Here is a 20772-nt window from a genome sequence, read left to right as displayed (position 1 = left end):
ATCGAGGATTCACGCGTATACAACCTGGAAGCTTAGATTGAAGAAAGGCTTCGAAATTGGAACGCTAGGGTTTTATTGATTGAATCAATTACAAAATTACAAAATTAGAATACATAGAAGAAGAAGTTTCATAGAATTGTCAAAACTAATTGACTATTACAAGCTATTGCTATTAATACACGATCCAACTAATTGATAACAGAATCTGTTAGATTATGTTAATAACGGCAAATTCCCAATTGTTAACTGATCAGCTGACTTTGACTTCTGACTTTTGACTTCAATCTTGGCACGTGACCTGCAAGTTATCTCTTAACAATCCCCTCTTTTTTTAAACATGCTTGTCCTCAAGTTTGCATAGGAACAACATTAAATTTTGGGAAGCGATTCATGATATCATCAATCCACTCCCAAGTAGCATCTTCCACAGCTCTGTTCTTCCATTGCACTAGAACTTTAATTGCAGGCGCATTATTTCTCTTGACCAATTTTCGTTCCACAATTCTTTTAGGTATTGTTGAATCAGTTGCTATTACATCCTGAGGTAAAGTTCCCATAGCTGCTGGAATTGGACCTTTATGAGGTTTAAGCTGCGACATGTGGAAAACTGGGTGTACTTGTGATGTCTCAGGTAATTGTAGTTTGTATGCAACTGCTCTAATGCACTCAATTACCTGAAATGGCCCAAAGAATTTAAGGGAAAGTTTATTTTGCTTGCCTCCTCGCAAAGAAATTTGGCTATATGGTTGCAGCTTCAAATATACCCAATCTGAAACTTGAAACACTCTGTCATTTCGTTTAGCATCAGCTTGTGACTTTATCCTCTGTTGAGCACTTTTCAAATGATAGTTAAGCATGGTTAATGCTTCTTCCCTAGCTGCTAAAGATCGATCTACAGCGTCAATTGGAATCGTTCCTTGCACATAAGCTGGAGGCATTGCAGCTTCTTGGACATAGACAATTTCAAAGGGTGTTGATTGGATTGTTGTATGGAATTTGGTATTATACCAAAATTCAGCTAGAGGCAACCATTTGAGCCAATCTTTTGGCTTATCGCTAGTCATACATCTCAAATAACATTCTAAGCTTTTGTTGACAATTTCCGTTTGACCATCGGTTTGTGGGTGGTAAGCCGTTGATAAGTGTAAACTTACCTTCAACAACTTGAACAGCTCTTGCCAAAAAAACACTTGTAAATACCCTATCAGAAACACTAACAATGGTTTTTGGTAGTCCGTGCAACTTATAGACATTATCTAAAAAAGCAGTAGCTACTTGTGAAGCACTGTAAGGGTGTGGTAGAGGAATGAAATGTGCATACTTACTAAGCCTATCCACAACCACTAAGACCACAGATTTCCCACTTGATTGAGGCAGCCCATCAATAAAATCCATTGAGATTTCTGACCATATCCGATTGGGTATTGGAAGAGGTTGCAATAACCCAGAATAACATTGTAAATTGGGTTTGCATTTTTGACAAACCAAACAGTTTCGAACAAAGTTCTTGACATCTTTCCTTAATTTCTTCCAATAAAAACACGAAGTGAGACGCTGAATTGTAGCCAATGTATGTAAAGACCCGTCCTAATCCATCTGGACGAGTACATTACATTTGGTTACATCGCGAGGTACTTGACCTCTATATGATACATTTTACAAACATTGCATTCGTTTTTAAAAGACAAACTTTCATTACATCGAAAGTTGACGGCATGCATACCATTTCATAATATATCCAACTATAATTGACTTAGTAATAATCTTGATGAACTCGACGACTCGAATGCAACGTCTTTCGAAATATGTCATGAATGACTCCAAATAATATCTCTAATATGAGCAAATGCACAGCGGAAGATTTCTTTCATACCTGCGAATAAACATGCTTTAAAGTGTCAACCAAAAGGTTGGTGAGTTCATTAATTTATCATAATCAATCATTTTCATCATTTTAATAGACCACAAGATTTTCATTTTCATTTCTCATAAATATACGTCCCATGCATAGAGACAAAAATCATTCATATGGATTGAACACCTGGTAACCAACATTAACAAGATGCATATATGAATATCCCCTATCATTCCGGGAAATCCTTCGGACATGTTAAAAACGAATTCGAAGTAGTAAAGCATCCAGTACTTTGGATGGGGTTCGTTAGGCCCAATAGATCTATCTTTAGGATTCGCGTCAATTAGTAGATCGGTTTACTAATTCTTAGGCTACCAAGCAAAAGGGGCATATTCGGCTTCGATCTTTCAACCATAGAATGTAGTTTCAATTACTTGTGTCTATTTCGTTAAACATTTATAAAAGTTGCGCATGTATTCTCAGCCCAAAAATGTAAAGGGTAAAAAGGCAAATGAAACTCACCTAATGTATTTTGTAGTAAAAATACATATGACTATATTGAACAATGCAGAGTTGGCCTCGGATTCACGAACCTATATCATTTATGTATATATTAACACACATAATCGAAATCAAATAAATTCATATATTATATCTTATATTATATATCTTATATATTTAATTTGTACATATTTAAAATAGTTAATATTTATATAGTTTAATATTATATTTAAAATCAATAATTTGTTATATGTAAATATTTATATAAATAATCTTTATATATATAATTATATGTAATATTATGGTAGTTGGAATATATATACACTTGTATTGAAAGTATTTATTTGTTATAATAATATTGTTAATGTAAAAATTGTAATCATAATAATAGTAATAATAATAATAATAATAATAATAATAATAATGATGATGATGATGATGATGATGATGATGATGATGATGATGATGATGATGATGATGATGACTATAAAAATAATGATTTTACTAATAATAATATTACTAACATTTATTTTAATAACTATAATAATATTAATGATAAGAATAATAATAATGATAAGTAAATAAATAAATAACTACCTCAAAGAAGCAGTCCTAAAAAAAATGCCCAAGTCCGGATTTGAACCCGCGACCTACCGCTAACCCGTAACAACCTAAACCATTACACTACACTTTCATTTCTGTTTTAATTCACCCACCACATCGATTTAACTAATGTATTCGTCTGTCTCATTTTTCTTTCTTCAAAATCCGTTACCATCATCATTCTTAGAACATCATCATCATACACCATGATTATCAAGTTGTCCCATATTAATGATTTGGATCATTAAACTCGGTTTCATTATTCTTACTCTATCATCTATCTCATCTTTGATTACTATCATCTTGATCACCACATCAATATCAATTCGCCAATATCTAGAATCATTATCGATATCAACTAAACCAAATCATCTAATCATCTTAACTTAGCACCATCGTCATCATCATTACCATATCCATCATCCTCATCGTCAACTCTTACCGAAATTATCATAATCACTTTTTTATTTCTAATTAATCATAATCATTTATTATTAATGAATTGTATCCTCCCATATTGTTATCATTAACAGTCGATAGACCAAGTCTCCACGGCCCAACAGAAATGCTAGTCTCGGCCCAACAAAATAGAATAGCCCAATTGTATAAGAAAGAAGCTCAATCTAGAAGTCCATTTTGTGTAACCTAATCCTATGTGTGATGGTTTCAAGTCGATTAGAAAACAGAAAGGAAACAGGTAACCGCCACAATATAATAAGGGTGGGTTCTTGGGACTGTTTTTGTGTGTGATTAATTAAAAGAAACCGAACATAAAACAGCGAACAGGAGGGAATGTCATAGCCATTTTCATAATCGATTTTTTTTCGGTCTCATCGTTAGTTCACAATTCTTATTCTAATCAAAGTGATGTTCAACCAATTTAATCATGGCAAACAACAGTCTCAATTACCAACTCCACAATTTACGGTCCACAATCAAAGCAAACAAAAAAGTGGTTTCTTTTCTTGTCCTGTTATTCACGATCCCACCGCAACCATCACCATTCTTTTTATTATTTTAACCATTTTCCTAGAGCAAGTGGTATATGACTTGGAAAGTCATCTATTTGATAATATATATATACTCCCTCCCCTAGGGTCAGTCGACCACTAACTTCTCATGTTTCATTTCTATATTAACAATATAATTCGTTTATTTTGAGTAGAGAGACACAGTAGCCCAAAATTCGTTGTTTACCTCAGTAGTAGCTGCAGTACTCGATTCAAAACAAATGGGTTTCGTTTTGCTTAAATCTGAACACAGTCAAGTAGCTGTAGAAACAGAAGGAGTAGTTGGTGATGGTGTTGTTATGTGTTATATTTATATAGTGAAGGAGATGAAAAGGTGGTGGTTTGGTGTTGTAGGGTTTGGCGATTTGGTTGATCAAACTAATACAATGATCGGTGGTAGTGATAGTTTAATGATTGATGAAGGTGGTTGTCGGGCTGTGGCAGTTCACGATTCAACACAAAAGAGAGAGAGGAGAGAGAGAGTTATATTGGTCGTTTTGTTCTTGAATTGAAGAAGACACAAAAAAACCTCGCAGAAATTAACAGATTGTGTAGCTCGAAGTTATAGGTTTTGGATGGTGTTTTTCTTGGGTGGTGTTCATCAAGCATTCGGGTTACAAATCGTGAACACAATGATTCGTTGATAATGATGACTTTGTTGGTGTAATGAAAAACGATGGGGTGTTAATTGGGTGGTGGGGTGATCATGATGTTTGAATCAACAAGCAGATTAATTCGTGCAATAGTATATATCGAATAGCAAGAGTAGTAAGTGACGGTTTTAGTGGCAACGTAACAGACCGTAGCCATTGATAATCAATTAGATGAGTGGGTCTTGTGGAGTTCTTTGGATTGATTAGAAATAGAAGCGAGGGCTTTGGTGGCCTTGGTGGCTATGGGAGGTGGTTCAGTCGATGGCTAGCAAAAGAAAGTAAAGAAATATGGGGTGTTTGGTTCATTTAAAAGAGAAATAGAAAAGTAACATGACGGTCGGAGTGGTTAAAGAGGGTGGTATGATTATTTGGTTTTCGATGAGTACGATCATGTTGAGGTTCTTGTAATTGAAGGTGGTGATGGAGGTCATATGGTTGTATATATATGATTATAGATATATGTATTACTTTATAGTTATATGCTTTGTATATATGTATGTAAAGGAAAAGAAATTTTGTGAGGGTTTGATAAAATGATTGAATGTTGGGTTCATGATCAAAATGAAATCAAGAGTAGTAGTAAGACATGGTGATTGTTTGTAGGTTGAATGAATAGAAAGGAGAAGGAGTATATCAAGTTAAGTGGTTTGAGTATGGGATTCTAGGTGCATGTATGCATCTCATATATAAAAGTTAATAGATACAAACACAATAAACTGAACACAGTAATAATTCGTGATCTATAACATTATAATAATAATTAATATATAACTTAATGATAATCATGGTGAATTGAAAGGGTACAGAAAGAATCCGTGATTGATAAACAGTACAGCAGCCTATGATTTGTTTATATCTACATACATTGCTTCATCCATTTAAGTTTTATATAAATATTAATTTAAGTTCACAAAGCATGACTTTCTAAAAAATAACATTAGACATCTTAAACTTAAGAGTTAACTTGTCTCATTACTCGGCTCGTAAAAGAATGAAACTATAATTATGTAAAGATAAGCAAACATATATTCATAATATTTACAAGATGATCTTCAAACAAAATAACCTTTCACTTAAAATGATGCATCATATTTTAGTAATAAGTTTTATTATATCGCTATTTATTTACATAATTAGTTCTAACAACAAAATTATATAATACTTTATTTACATACTTCAAGTTATTATTTATATACTTATATATATATATATATATATATATATATATATATATATATATATATATATATATATATATATATATATATATATATATATATATATATATATATATATATATATATATGTATGTATATATATATATACACACACACACACACACACATTTATTTACAATAATTATTCATGAATCGTCGGAAACAGTCGGAGGTCAAATGAATATATGAAACAGTTCAAAAATTTTGAGACTCAACATTACAGACTTTGCTTATCGTGTCGGAAACATACAAAGATTAAGTTTAAATTTGGTCGGAAATTTCCGGGTCGTCACAGTACCTACCCGTTAAAGAAATTTCGTTCCGAAATTTGAGTGAGGTCGTCATGTCTAACAATAAAAATATTTTTATGACGAATATGAGTTGATAAATAGGGTTTTATCATTATTGATAAATATAGATAAAACAGTTTGATTATTCGAAGTGTTTAAGTGAAGCTATCGCAAAAGAGTGAAAATGAGTAAATGTAGATTCATCATATCTTTTGACGTAGATAGAATTGATTTCCAGAGTTCAAGGGATTTGGAGAAAATCTTCGTATTAAGATTTTATTCTTTGGTAATCAAAGAAATTTGGATCCTCTTTGGTTAAATACGATAATCTATTTTGATTGCTCGGTCGGATATTTCACTATAAATCCACTCCCTTTTTGTCCTCTATATTTTGAATTTCCATACTTTTGTTTTCTCTTCCCGACTTTAAGTCAAGCAAAAATAATGGTCCAGAATTCATAGACATAAAATTGGAAATGAACATAGCTAACGTTCTAAGAGAAATTGTAATAGCACGATCTTGATTGGTCAAATTACCAGAAGTTACGGGAAAAGATAGAACTATCAAGAAGATAAGTTCTCGATATATTTGGAGATTAGTTAGAATGTAAGAGTCGTGTAACATAGCACATGATGACGTTACAATATGTGAATCATCACGTTCCATTTAGAAACTCAGCATGACTTACTTTAATATAATCACGTTGATCAAGTGTCATTATATTATACCATCTCATGCTTCAGTTTTCAACACTACTTCAAAATCATTCATAATTCAAATTCGAAGATTTACAGAATATAGAAACCAAAACAGTTTCCTTTTTGATGTAACATTGATAGCGTGAAGAGATAAATGATTTCAGATAAGCATAGTTATGGAAATATCTTCAGAAATATCAAGGATATTTATAATGAAAGGTACGATGATATCTTAGAATTTCCAATATCGATGGATGATAAAGAAAATTTATCCGCAAGAGTTTAGAGTCAAGAGCAAGGTATTCGTTAATGACTTCAGTAGATACTGAATCATTTGGATTCTTTGAAGGCAGATTTAGTCTTTGTGATTTGTCTACAGCCTCCTTCATAGTTTGCTCACTCCGTTTTCCAGTTCCAAACCTTCTCTTTTTCTGAGCTTTGTCAACACATTATTCTTTATCATCAAACTTTTGACTGTTAAGGCAGTCTTCAGTTTTCACTGCTTCATCAGCTTTTTCAAAACTCAGAAAACTGACGCATAGGCTAAAGTGTTTTTCAGAAATTTAGAATTGAAGTTCGTAAGTCCAGGATATAGAAGTTATATATATATATATATATATATATATATATATATATATATATATATATATATATATATATATATATATATATATATATATATATATATATATATATATATATATATATATATATATATATATATATATATTGTTGGCGTAGAATCGCTGAGAAATTCGAGATTATCGATTGATGCCTCTCGGTATTTAGTATGGTGGTTATTGTTACAAGATGTCGATGAGTTCATGATAAGACTTCAATAGATAAATATAGTGATTTGTCGGAGAGATTTAAGCCAAGGAGCAACGAGGTTGCTGGTACGTCTGCTGGTAATATGGTGGAATATAAAAGGTTCCCCGGTAGCAATAAAAGAGCACGCATATATATCGAGGTTATAATAAGGTTGTTTAGAACGAAAAGTCGAGGTTGACTTGTTGGAGCTGTGACAAAATTGGCTAACTTGAAAAGAGATTGCAAAGTTATTTTCGGTAATAATAATGCCAAAGGAGCTATCACAGATACGTGTTAAATGTTTTTCTCAGGTCTCGAGTGTTTTCAGATGCATAACTGTATGTATCAATTTTTTCTTCCGTAGATGAAGTGCGGTTGGTTCATCCTCTCGATTGAGGTGTTTTCAAGAATAATGAAAGGTTTGAACGCAGATTGTAATCGTCAAGATACAAATGAGGTTAAAGATGAAATCAAGTGGCAAACTTGAAGAATTGTTTAGTTTCATATGTTATAATCAATATTTTAATTCATTTTAATTGTCCAATGTTATTAGTCCACAGTCGATAGTTCACAATTAACAGTCCAATAATTCATATATAGTTTAATATATAATATTCGAATTAATTAATACGTATCGTGACCCGTGTACATGTCTCAGACTCGATCACAACTCAAATTATATATATTATTTGAGAATCAACCTCAACCCTGTATAGCTAACTCTATCATTACTGCATATAGAGTGTCTATGGTTATTCCAAATAATATATATAGATGCGTCGATATGATATGTCAAAACCTTGTATACGTGTCCCGATATTTAAAAAGCGTAAATAACAGTATTTGAATGACGATAAATAAAGTGTGTAAAATAAATAACATAATATAAATGACAATAAATAAAATTGCGAGAATTAAATTGCGATAATTAAATGTACAATAAGGAATTAACAGTTAGCTAGGAACAGTTAGCTAGGATTTTGTTAGCGTGAATTCTTAACAAAATGTCTCATAGTTAATTTGTTTGTTTTTAACAAATTTTATTTTGTCAAATGTTTTCTTCATTATGCCACTTGTCGGATTCTGATAGGTCAAAATCCAAATATGAAATTGAATGAAAATGGTTATTCTGTGGTGAACGGATACATATATCGATGGATGTAAGTAGGATCGTAAATGACTGTTGAATCAGATTCGAAGAATGTACAGTGTAACTTATTAATGTAAAATCTAAATACTCCTCGGGTATTACCTACCCGTTAAAATATTTTCACCATTAACATTTTGTAGAACTTTTAATTACAATCTTTATGAAAATATATATACATATATATTTTCTTTGGATGTAATCATGGATTTAATGAGTCAATATGATATTAGACTCATTTGATTTACCGTTAGAACAAGAATATATAATCTCTAAAACATTAGAGATTACATAATCGCCATGTCGAACGAAGATAAATGATGTAGATCAATTCGTAGAACGATGATTATGATTGAGGTACATAATGAGATTTGAGGCGTGTGATGTTGAAACTTGGGTTGTTGGTTGTACTAGTATTGATGTTGGTGGTACTGTTGATGCCGGTGATGTTGTCGAAGCTGGTAAGTTTTGCACCATGTTTTTCTAATTTGATTACTCGAGCGCGAAGTTCGTTGACTTCTTCTATTACTCCGGGATGATTGGCGGTTGGAACGAGCGGATGAATAAGATTCAGAATTTGAGATAGTATATAATCATGGTGAGATATCCGGGGAATGAGCGTGAAAATGGTGTTTGAAATTGGTTCGCCGGTGAGTGCTTCAGGTTCTTCGCCAAGAGAGCAATGTGGTGGATGGAAGGTATCACCCTCTTCATGTCTCCAGTGATTAAGTAGGCTACGAACCCATCAGATGAATTGGGGATGGCTGATTGGTTGATTCATTCTGGTGACGCTGCTTTCCGGAGCTTAGGTGAATATCCATGTCGGAATAGCTATCGGTATCCGAGGAATTTGAACTAGTGGTGAGTTCCATTTCGTACGATTGAATAAAGAATGTTACGATATGAAATGATTTTCTGCTATCGGATGGTATTCTAATTATATAGAATATCTATAGATATAGAACAAAAGATTTCATAGATTATGGAGGAATTTACGGAATATATCAGATAAGTCTACAGTAACAGATACGCTAAGATCTGAATTATCAGATACGCTAAGATATGAATTTTTGTCTATACACTATTCATGCAGTAAAGCGTGTCTAGACTAAGAATGATAAGCAGGTAATTTTCTAAGGATGATAAGTAGGTAATTTTCGACACGAAAATGATAAGCAGAACTTTTTGACATGCAGACACGGTCGAAGTTCAGACTCACTAATGCATCTAAACAACTATCAGTTAGACACACTAATGCAAGACCTGGTTCGCTAAGACCACCGCTCTGATACCACATGTAAAGACCCATCCTAATCCATCTGGACGAATACATTACATTTGGTTACATCGCGAGGTACTTGACCTCTATATGATACATTTTACAAACATTGCATTCGCTTTTAAAAGACAAACTTTCATTACATCGAAAGTTGACGGCATGCATACCATTTCATAATATATCCAACTATAATTGACTTAGTAATAATCTTGATGAATTCGATGACTCGAATGCAACGTCTTTCGAAATATGTCATGAATGACTCCAAGTAATATCTCTAAATGAGTAAATGCACAGCGAAAGATTTCTTTCATACCTGAGAATGAACATGTTTTAAAGTGTCAACCAAAAGGTTGGTGAGTTCATTAATTTATCATAATTAATCATTTTCATCATTTTAATAGACCACAAGATTTCCATTTCCATTTTTCATAAATATACGTCCCATGCATAAAGACAAAAATCATTCATATGGATTGAACACCTGGTAACCGACATTAACAAGATGCATATAAGAATATCCCCTATCATTCCGGGAAATCCTTCGGACATGATAAAAACGAATTTGAAGTACTAAAGCATCTGGTAGTTTGGATGGGGTTCGTTAGGCCCAATAGATCTATCTTTAGGATTCGCGTCAATTAGTAGATCGGTTTACTAATTCCTAGGCTACCAACCAAAAGGGGCATATTCGGCTTCGATCATTCAACCATAGAATGTAGTTTCAGTTACTTGTGTCTATTTCGTTAAACATTTATAAAAGTTGCGCATGTATTCTCAGCCCAAAAATGTAAAGGGTAAAAAGGCAAATGAAACTCACCTAATGTATTTTGTAATAAAAATACATATGACTATATTGAACAATGCAGGGTTGTTCTCGGATTCACGAACCTATATCATTTATGTATATATTAACACACATAATCGAAATCAAATAAATTCATATATTATATCTTATTTTATATATCTTATATATTTAATTTGTACATATTTAAAATAGTTAATATTTATATAGTTTAATATTATATTTAAAATCAATAATTTGTTATATGTAAATATTTATATAAATAATCTTTATATATATAATTATATGTAATATTATGGTAGTTGGAATATATAAACACTTGTATAAAGAGTATTTATTTGTTATAATAATATTGCTAATGTAAAAATAGTAATCATAATAATAATAATAATAGTAATAATAATAATAATAATAATAATAATAATAATAATAATAATAATAATAATAATAATAATAATAATAATAATAATAATGATAATGATAATACCTAAAAAAATAATGATTTTACTAATAATAATATTACTAACATTTATTTTAATAACTAAAATAATATTAATGATAAGAATAATAATAATGATAAGTAAATAAATAAATAACTACCTCAAAGAAGCAGTCCTAAAAAAAATGCCCAAGTCCGGGTTTGAACCCGCGACCTCCCGCTAACCCGTAACAACCTAAACCATTACACTACACTTTCATTTCTATTTTAATTCACCCACCACATCGATTTAACTAATGTATTCGTCTATCTCGTTTTTCTTTCTTCAAAATCCGTTACCATCATCATTCTTAGCACATCATCATCATACACCATGATTATCAAGTAGTCCCATATTAATGAGTTGGATCATTAAACTCGGCTTCATTATTCTTACTCTATCATCTATCTCATCTTTGATTACTATCATCTTGATCACCACATCAATATCAATTCGCCAATATCTAGAATCATTATCGATATCAACTAAACCAAATCATCTAATCATCTTAACTTAGCACCATCATCATCATCATTACCATATCCATCATCCTCTTCGTCAACTCTTACCGAAATTATCATAATCACTTTCTTATTTCCAATTAATCATAATCATTTATTATTAATGAATTGTATCCTCCCATATTGTTATCATTAACAGTCGATAGCCCAAGTCTCCACGGCCTAACAGAAATGCTAGTCTCGGCCCAACAAAACAGAATAGCCCAATTGTATAAGAAAGAAGCCCAATATAGAAGTCCATTTTGTGTAACCCAATCCTATGTGTGATGGTTTCAAGTAGATTAGAAAACAGAAAGGAAACATGTAACCGCCACAATATAATAATGGTGGGTTCTTGGGACTGTTTTTGTGTGTGATTAATTAAAAGAAACCGAACATAAAACAGCGAACAGGTGGGAATGTCATAGCCATTTTCATAATCGATTTTTTTTGGTCTCATCGTTTGTTCACAATTCTTATTCTAATCAAAGTGATGTTCAACCAATTTAATCATGGCAAACAACAGTCTCAATTACTAACACCACAATTTACGGTCCACATTCAAAGAAAACAAAAAAAATGGTTTCTTTTCTTATCCTGTTAGTCACGATCCCACAGCAACCATCACCATTCTTTTTATTATTTTAACCATTTTCATAGAGCAAGTGGTATATGACTTGGAAAGTCATCTATTTGATAATATATATACTCCCTCCCCTAGGGTCAGTCGACCACTAACTTCTCATGTTTCATTTCTATATTAACAATATAATTCATTTATTTTGAGTAGAAAGACACAGTAGCCCAAAATTCATTGTTTACCTCAGTAGTAGCTGCAGTACTCGATTCAAAACAAATGGGTTTCGTTTAGCTTAAATCTGAACAAAGTTAAGTAGCTGTAGAAACAGAAGGAGTAGTTGGTGATGGTGTTGTTATGTGTTATATTTATATAGTGAAGGAGATGAAAAGGTGGTGGTTTGGTGTTGTAGGGTTTGGCGATTTGGTTGATCAAACGAATACAATGATCGGTGGTAGTGATAGTTTAATGATTGATGATGGTGGTTGTCGGGCTGTGGCAGTTCACGATTCAACACAAAGGAGAGAGAGGAGAGAGAGAGTTATAGTGGTCGTTTTGTTCTTGAATTGAAGAAGACACATAAAAACCTCGCAGAAATTAACAGATTGTGTAGCTCGAAGTTATAGGTTTTGGATGGTGTTTTTCTTGGGTGGTGTTCATCAAGTATTCGGGTTAGAAATCGTGAACACAATGATTCGATGATAATGATGACTTTGTTGGTGTAATGAAAAACGATGAGGTGTTAATTGGGTGGTGGGTTGATCATGATGTTTGAATCAACAAGCAGATTAATTCATGCACTAGTATATATCGAATATCAAGAGTAGTAAGTGACGGTTTTAGTGGCAATGTAACAGACCGTAGCCATTGATAATCTATTAGATGAGTGGGTCTTGTGGAGTTCTTTGGATTGATTAGAAACAGAAGCGAGGGCTTTGGTGGCCTTGGTGGCTATGGGAGGTGAAATGTCCCGTTCATATTGATTATAAACATTCCATATTAATTGATTTCGTTGCGAGGTTTTGACCTCTATATGAGACGTTTTTCAAAGAATGCATTTATTTTTAAAACAACCATAACCTTTATTTTATCAATAAAGGTTTTAAAAACATTACGTAGATTATCAAATAATGATAATCTAAAATATACTGTTTACACACGACCATTACATAATGGTTTACAATAGAAATATATTACATCGACATATGTTTCTTGAATGCAGTTTTTACACAATATCATACAAACATGGACTCCAAATCTTGTCCTTATTTTAGTATGCAATAGCGGAAGCTCTTAGTATTCACCTGAGAATAAACATGCTTTAAACGTCAACAAAAATGTTGGTGAGTTATAGGTTTAACCTATATATATATATATCAAATCGTAACAATAGACCACAAGATTTCATATTTCAATACACATCCCATACATAGAGATAAAAATCATTCATATGGTGAACACCTGGTAACCGACATTAACAAGATGCATATATAAGAATATCCCCATCATTCCGGGACACCCTTCAGATATGATATAAATTTCGAAGTACTAAAGCATCCGGTACTTTGGATGGGGTTTGTTAGGCCCAATAGATCTATCTTTAGGATTCACGTCAATTAGGGTGTCTGTTCTCTAATTCTTAGATTACCAGACTTAATAAAAAGGGGCATATTCGATTTCGATAATTCAACCTTAGAATGTAGTGTCACGTACTTGTGTCTATTTTGTAAATCATTTATAAAACCTACATGTATTCTCATCCCAAAAATATTAGATTTTTAAAAGTGGGACTATAACTCACTTTCACAGATATTTCCTTCCTCAGAAATAAGACTTGGCCATGGATCGATTCACGAACCTATACAAATATGTACATATATATCAAAGTATGATCAAAATATAATTACAACCATTTTTATTATGTTTTAAAGATTTGAGTGTATTAAGTCAGCTGTCCTCGTTAGTAACCTACAACTAGTTGTCCACAGTTAGATGTACAGAAATAAATCGATATATATTATCTTGAATCAATCCAAGACCCAGTGTATACACGTCTCAGGCTAGATCACAACTCAAAGTATATATATTTTTGGAATCAACCTCAACCCTGTATAGCTAACTCCAACATTACTGCATATAGAGTGTCTATGGTTGTTCCAAGTAATATATATACATGGGTCGATATGATATGTCAAAACAATTGTATACGTGTCTATGGTATCCCATGATTACATAATATATTAGAATATATGTATAATACAATATAAGTTAGCTAGGATATGATTTGTATAGATTTGTTAAACATTTCTCGTAGCTAAAAAGATCAAAAATATCCAATTTGGTTTTACCCATTACTTCTTCATTTTAAATCCGTTTTGAGTGAATCAAATTGCTATGGTTTCATATTGAACTCTATTTTATGAATCTAAATAGAAAACTTATAGGTTTATAGTCAGAAATATAAGTTACAAGTCGTTTTTGTAAAGGTAGTCATTTCAGTCAAAAGAACGACGTCTAGATGACCATTTTAGAAAACATACTTCCACTTTGAGTTTAACCTTGATTTTTGGATATAGTTTCATGTTCATACGAAAAATCATTTTCCCATAAGAACAACTTTTAATTCAAAGTTTATCATAGTTTTTAATTATCCAAACCAAAACAGCCCCCGGTTTCACTACGACGGCGTATATCCGATTTTATGGTGTTCATCGTGTTTCCAGGTTTTAAATCATTAAGTTAGCATATCATATAGATATAGAACATTTGTTTAGTTGATTTTAAAAATCAACTTAGAAGGATTAACTTTTGTTTGCGAACAAGTTTAGAATTAATTAAACTATGTTCTAGTGATTACAAGTTTAAACCTTCGAATAAGATAGCTTTATATGTATGAATCGAATGATGTTATGAACATCATTACTACCTCAAGTTTTCTGGATAAAACTACTGGAAATAAGAAAAATAGATCTAGCTTCAAAGGATCCTTGGATGGCTTGAAAGTTCTTGAAACAGAATCATGACACGAAAATAGTTCAAGTAAGATTTTCACTCGAAATAAGATTGTTATAGTTGTAGAAATTGAATCAAAGTTTGAATATGAATATTACCTTGAATTAGAAAGATAACCTACTGTAAATAACAAAGGTTCCTTGATCTTAGATGATTACTTGGAATGGATTAGAAAGCTTTGAAGTAGACTTGCAAACTTGGAAGTATTCTTGATTTTTATGAAACTATACTTATGGAATTTATGAAGAACACTTAGAATTTGAAGATGGAACTTGAGAGAGATCAATTAGATGAAGAAAATTGAAGAATGAAAGTGTTTATAGGTGTTTTTGGTCGTTGGTATATGGATTAGATATAAAGGATATGTAATTTTGTTTTCATGTAAATAAGTCATGAATGATTACTCATATTTTTGTAATTTTATGAGATATTTCATGCTAGTTGCCAAATGATGGTTCTCACATGTGTTAGGTGACTCACATGGGCTGCTAAGAGCTGATCATTTGAGTGTATATTCCAATAGTACATACATCTAAAAGCTGTGTATTGTACGAGTACGAATACGGGTGCATACGAGTAGAATTGTTGATGAAACTGAACGAGGATGTAATTTAAGTATTTTTGGTAAGTAGAAGTATTTTGATAAGTGTCTTGAAGTCTTTCAAAAGTTTATGAATACATATTAAAACACTACATGTATATACATTTTAACTGAGTCGTTAAGTCATCGTTAGTCGTTACATGTAAATGTTGTTTTGAAACCTTTAGGTTAACGATCTTGTTAAATGTTGTTAACTCATTGTTTATTATATCAAATGAGATGTTAAATTGTTACATTATCATGATATTATGATATATAATATATCTTAGTATGATATATATACAGTTAAATGTCGTTACAACGATAATCGTTACATATATGTCTCATTTCGAAATCATTAAGTTAGTAGTCTTATTTTTACATATGTAGTTCATTGTTAATACACTTAATGATATATTTAATTATCATTTAACATAGTTAACCAAGTGTATCAATATCTTAATATGATTCATATGTACCTAGTAAGACGTTGTTATAACGATAATCGTTATTTATATCGTTTTCCAGTTTCTTAATTTAATAGTCTCATTTTTATGTATATAACTCATTGTTAAAATACCTAATAAGATAACTACTTATAATAAAATCATGTTAACTATATATATAACCATATATATGTCATCGTATAGTTTTTACAAGTTTTAACATTCGTGAATCACCGGTCAACTTGGGTGGTCAATTGTCTATATGAAACCTATTTCAATTAATCAAGTCTTAACAAGTTTGATTGCTTAACATGTTGGAAAAATTTAGTCATGTAAATATCAATCTCAATTAATATATATAAACATGGAAAAGTTCGGGTCACTACAGTACCTACCCGTTAAATAAATTTCGTCCCGAAATTTTAAGCTGTTGAAGGTATTGACGAATCTTCTGGAAATAGATGTGGGTATTTCTTCTTCATCTGATCTTCACGCTCTCAGATGAACTCGAGTCCTCTACGAGCATTCCATCGAACCTTAACAATCGATATCTTGTTTCGCTTAAGTCTCTTAACCTCACGATCCATTATTTCGACGGGTTCTTCAATGAACTGAAGTGTTTCATTGATTTGGATTTCGTCCAACGGAATAGTGAGATCTTCTTTAGCAAAACATTTCTTTAAATTCAAGACATGGAAAGTGTTATGTACAGCCTCGAGTTGTTGAGGTAGCTCTAGTTGGTAAGCTACTGGTCCGACACGTTCTATAATCTTGAATGGTCCAATGTACCTTGGATTTAGTTTCTCCCATTTACCAAATCGAACAACGCCTTTCCAAGGTGAAACCTTAAGCATGACCATTTTTCCAATTTCAAACTCTATATCTTTTCTTTTACTGTCCGCGTAGCTCTTTTGTCGACTCTGGGCGGTTTTCAATCGTTGTTGAATTTGGATGATTTTCTCGGTAGTTTCTTGTATTATCTCCGGACCCGTAATCTGTCTATCCCCCACTTCATTCCAACAAATCGGAGACCTGCACTTTCTACCACAAAGTGCCTCAAACGGCGCCATCTCAATACAAGAATGATAACTGTTGTTGTAGGAAAATTCTGCTAACGGTAGGTGTCAATCTCAACTATTTCCGAAATCAATAACACAGGCTCGTAGCATATATTCAAGCATTTGTATCGTCCTTTCGCTCTGCCCATCAGTTTGTGGATGATAGGAAGTATTCATGTCTAGACGAGTCCCCAATGCTTGTTGCAATGTCTGCCAGAACCTTGAAACAAATCTACCATCCCTATCAGAGATAATAGAGACGGGTATTCCATGTCTGGAGACAACCTCCTACAAATACAATCGCGCAAACTTCTCCATTTTGTCATCTTTTCTCATTGGCAGGAAGTGTGCTGACTTGGTGAGACGATCAACTATTACCCAAATAGTATCATAACCACTTGCAGTCCTTGGCAATTTAGTAATGAATCCATGGTAATGTTTTCCCATTTCCATTCCGGGATTTCAAGTTGTTGTAGTAGACCTGATGGTTTCTGATGTTCAGCTTTGACCTTAGAACACGTCAAACATTCTCCTACATATTTAGCAATATCGGCTTTCATACCCGGCCACCAAAAGTGTTTCTTGAGATCTTTATACATCTTCCCCGCTCTGGGATGTATTGAATATCTGGTTTTATGTGCTTCTTTAAGTACCATTTCTCTCACATCTCCAAACCTTGGTACCCAAATTCTATCAGCCCTATATCGGGTTCCGTCTTCCCGAATATTAAGATGTTTCTCTGATCCTTTGGGTATCTCATTCTTCAACTTTCCTTCTTTTACAACCCCCTGTTGCACCTCCTTTATTTGAGTAGTAAGGTTAGTACGAATAATTATATTCATAGCTTTTACCCGTATAGGTTCTCTGTCCTTTCTACTCAAAGCGTCGGCTACCACATTCGCCTACCCCGGGTGGTATCGAATCTCAAAATCATAATCATTCAACAGTTCAATCCACCTGCGTTGTTTCATATTCAGTTGCTTCTGATTAAATATATGTTGGAGACTTTTGTGGTCGGTATATATAATACTTTTGACCCCATATAAATAATGCCTCCAAGTCTTTAATGCAAAAACAACAGCACCCAATTCCAAATCGTGAGTTGTATAATTTTGCTCGTGAATCTTCAATTGTCTAGACGTATAAGCAATCACCTTCATTCTTTGCATTAATACACAACCGAGACCTTGCTTTGATGCGTCACAATAAATCACAAAATCATCATTCCCTTCAGGCAATGACAATATAGGTGCCGTAGTTAGCTTTTTCTTCAATAACTGAAATGCCTTCTCTTGTTCATCCTTCCATTCAAATTTCTTCCCTTTATGCGTTAATGCAGTCAAGGGTTTTGCTATTTTGGAGAAATCTTGGATGAATCTTCTGTAGTAACCAGTCAATCCTAAAAATTGACGTATATGCTTCGGAGTTTTTGGGGTTTCCCACTTTTCAACGGTTTCGATCTTTGCCGGGTCCACCTGGATACCTTCTTTGTTCACTATGTGACCGTGGAATTGAACTTCTTCCAACCAAAATGCACACTTTGAAAACTTAGCGTATAGTTTTTCTTTCCTCAATACTTCTAGCACTTTTCTCAAATGTTCTTCGTGCTGTTGATCATTCTTTGAGTAAATAAGTATGTCATCGATGAAAACAATGACAAACTTGTCAAGATATGGCCCACACACTCGGTTCATAAGGTCCATGAACACAGCTGGTGCGTTAGTCAATCCAAACGGCATAACCATAAACTCGTAATGACCATAAGGCGTCCTAAAAGTAGTTTTTGGAATATCATCCTCCTTTACTCGCATTTGATGATATCCAGAAGTAAATTGATTTTTGAATAAACTGACGAGCCTTGTAGTTGATCAAATAAGTCGTCAATTCTCGGCAGTGGATAACGGTTTTTGATGGTAAGTTTATTCAACTCTCTGTAGTCAATACACAACCTAAATGTACCATCCTTCTTCTTGACAAACAAAACAGGAGCTCCCCATGGTGATGTGCTTGGTCGAATGAAACCACATTCTAATAGTTCTTGCAGTTGGCTTTGCAGTTCTTTCATCTCGCTGGGTGCGAGTCTGTAAAGAGCACGAGCTATTGGTGCAGCTCCTGGTACAAGATCTATTTGAAATTCAACAGATCGATGTGGAGTTAGTCCCGGTAATTCTTTCAGAAATACATCGGGAAATTATTTTGCGACGGGAACATCATTGATGCTCTTTTCTTCAGTTTGTACTTTCTCGACGTGTGCTAGAACATCATAGCAACCTTTTCTTATTAGTTTTTGTGCCTTCAAATTACTAATAAGATGTAGCTTCGTGTTGCCCTTTTCTCCGTACACCATTAAGGGTTCTCCTTCTTCTCGTACAATGCGAATTGCATTTTTGTAACATACGATCTCTGCTTTCATCTCCTTCAGCCAGTCCATACCAACTATTACATCAAAACTCCCTAACACTACTGGTATCAAATCAATCTTAAATATTTCGCTACCCAGTTTAATTTCTCGATTCCGGCATATATAATCTGCTGAAATTAATTTACCGTTTGCTAATTCGAGTAAAAATTTACTATCCAACAGCATCAATGGACAACTTAATTTAGCACAAAAATCTATACTCATATAGCTTCTATCCGCACCTGAATCAAATAAAACGTAAGCAGATTTATTGTCAATAAGAAACGTACTCGTAACAAGCTCCGGGTCTTCCTGTGCCTCTACCTCATTAATATTAAAAACTCTTCTGCGGCCTTGTCCATTCGTGTTCTCTTGGTTCGGGAAATTTCTAATAATGTGGCCCGGTTTTCCACATTTATAACAAACTTCATTGGCATAACTTGCTCTGACACTACTTGCTCCGCCATTACTCGTTCTGACACCATTTGTTCTTTTCGTTCTGTTAACTCCTGGTCCGTAGACCTCACACTTCGCCGCGCTATGACCATTTCTTTTACACTTGTTGCAAAATTTGGTGCAGAACCCCGAGTGATACTTTTCACACCTTTGGCATAGCTGCTTCTAATTGTTGTTGTTGTTGTTGCGGTTGTTATTGTTGTTGGGATGATTGTTGTTGTTGTTGTTGTTTTACCGTTTGTTGTAGTTGCGAATGATGTTGCGATTGTTGGGATAGTTGTTGTTGTTTTGGTGACTCTTATCACCGTTTTCCTCCCACTTTCTTTTGACTAGCTTCACGTTGGCCTCTTTGGCCACATGTTCTTTAATTCTTCCCTTAATCTGGTTCACTAGT

Source organism: Rutidosis leptorrhynchoides, chromosome 11, assembly GCF_046630445.1.
Source record: "Rutidosis leptorrhynchoides isolate AG116_Rl617_1_P2 chromosome 11, CSIRO_AGI_Rlap_v1, whole genome shotgun sequence".
Classification (NCBI taxonomy): Eukaryota; Viridiplantae; Streptophyta; class Magnoliopsida; order Asterales; family Asteraceae; genus Rutidosis; species Rutidosis leptorrhynchoides.
The sequence above is the reverse complement of the archived record's forward strand: the minus strand, read 5'-3'. Positions refer to the sequence as shown.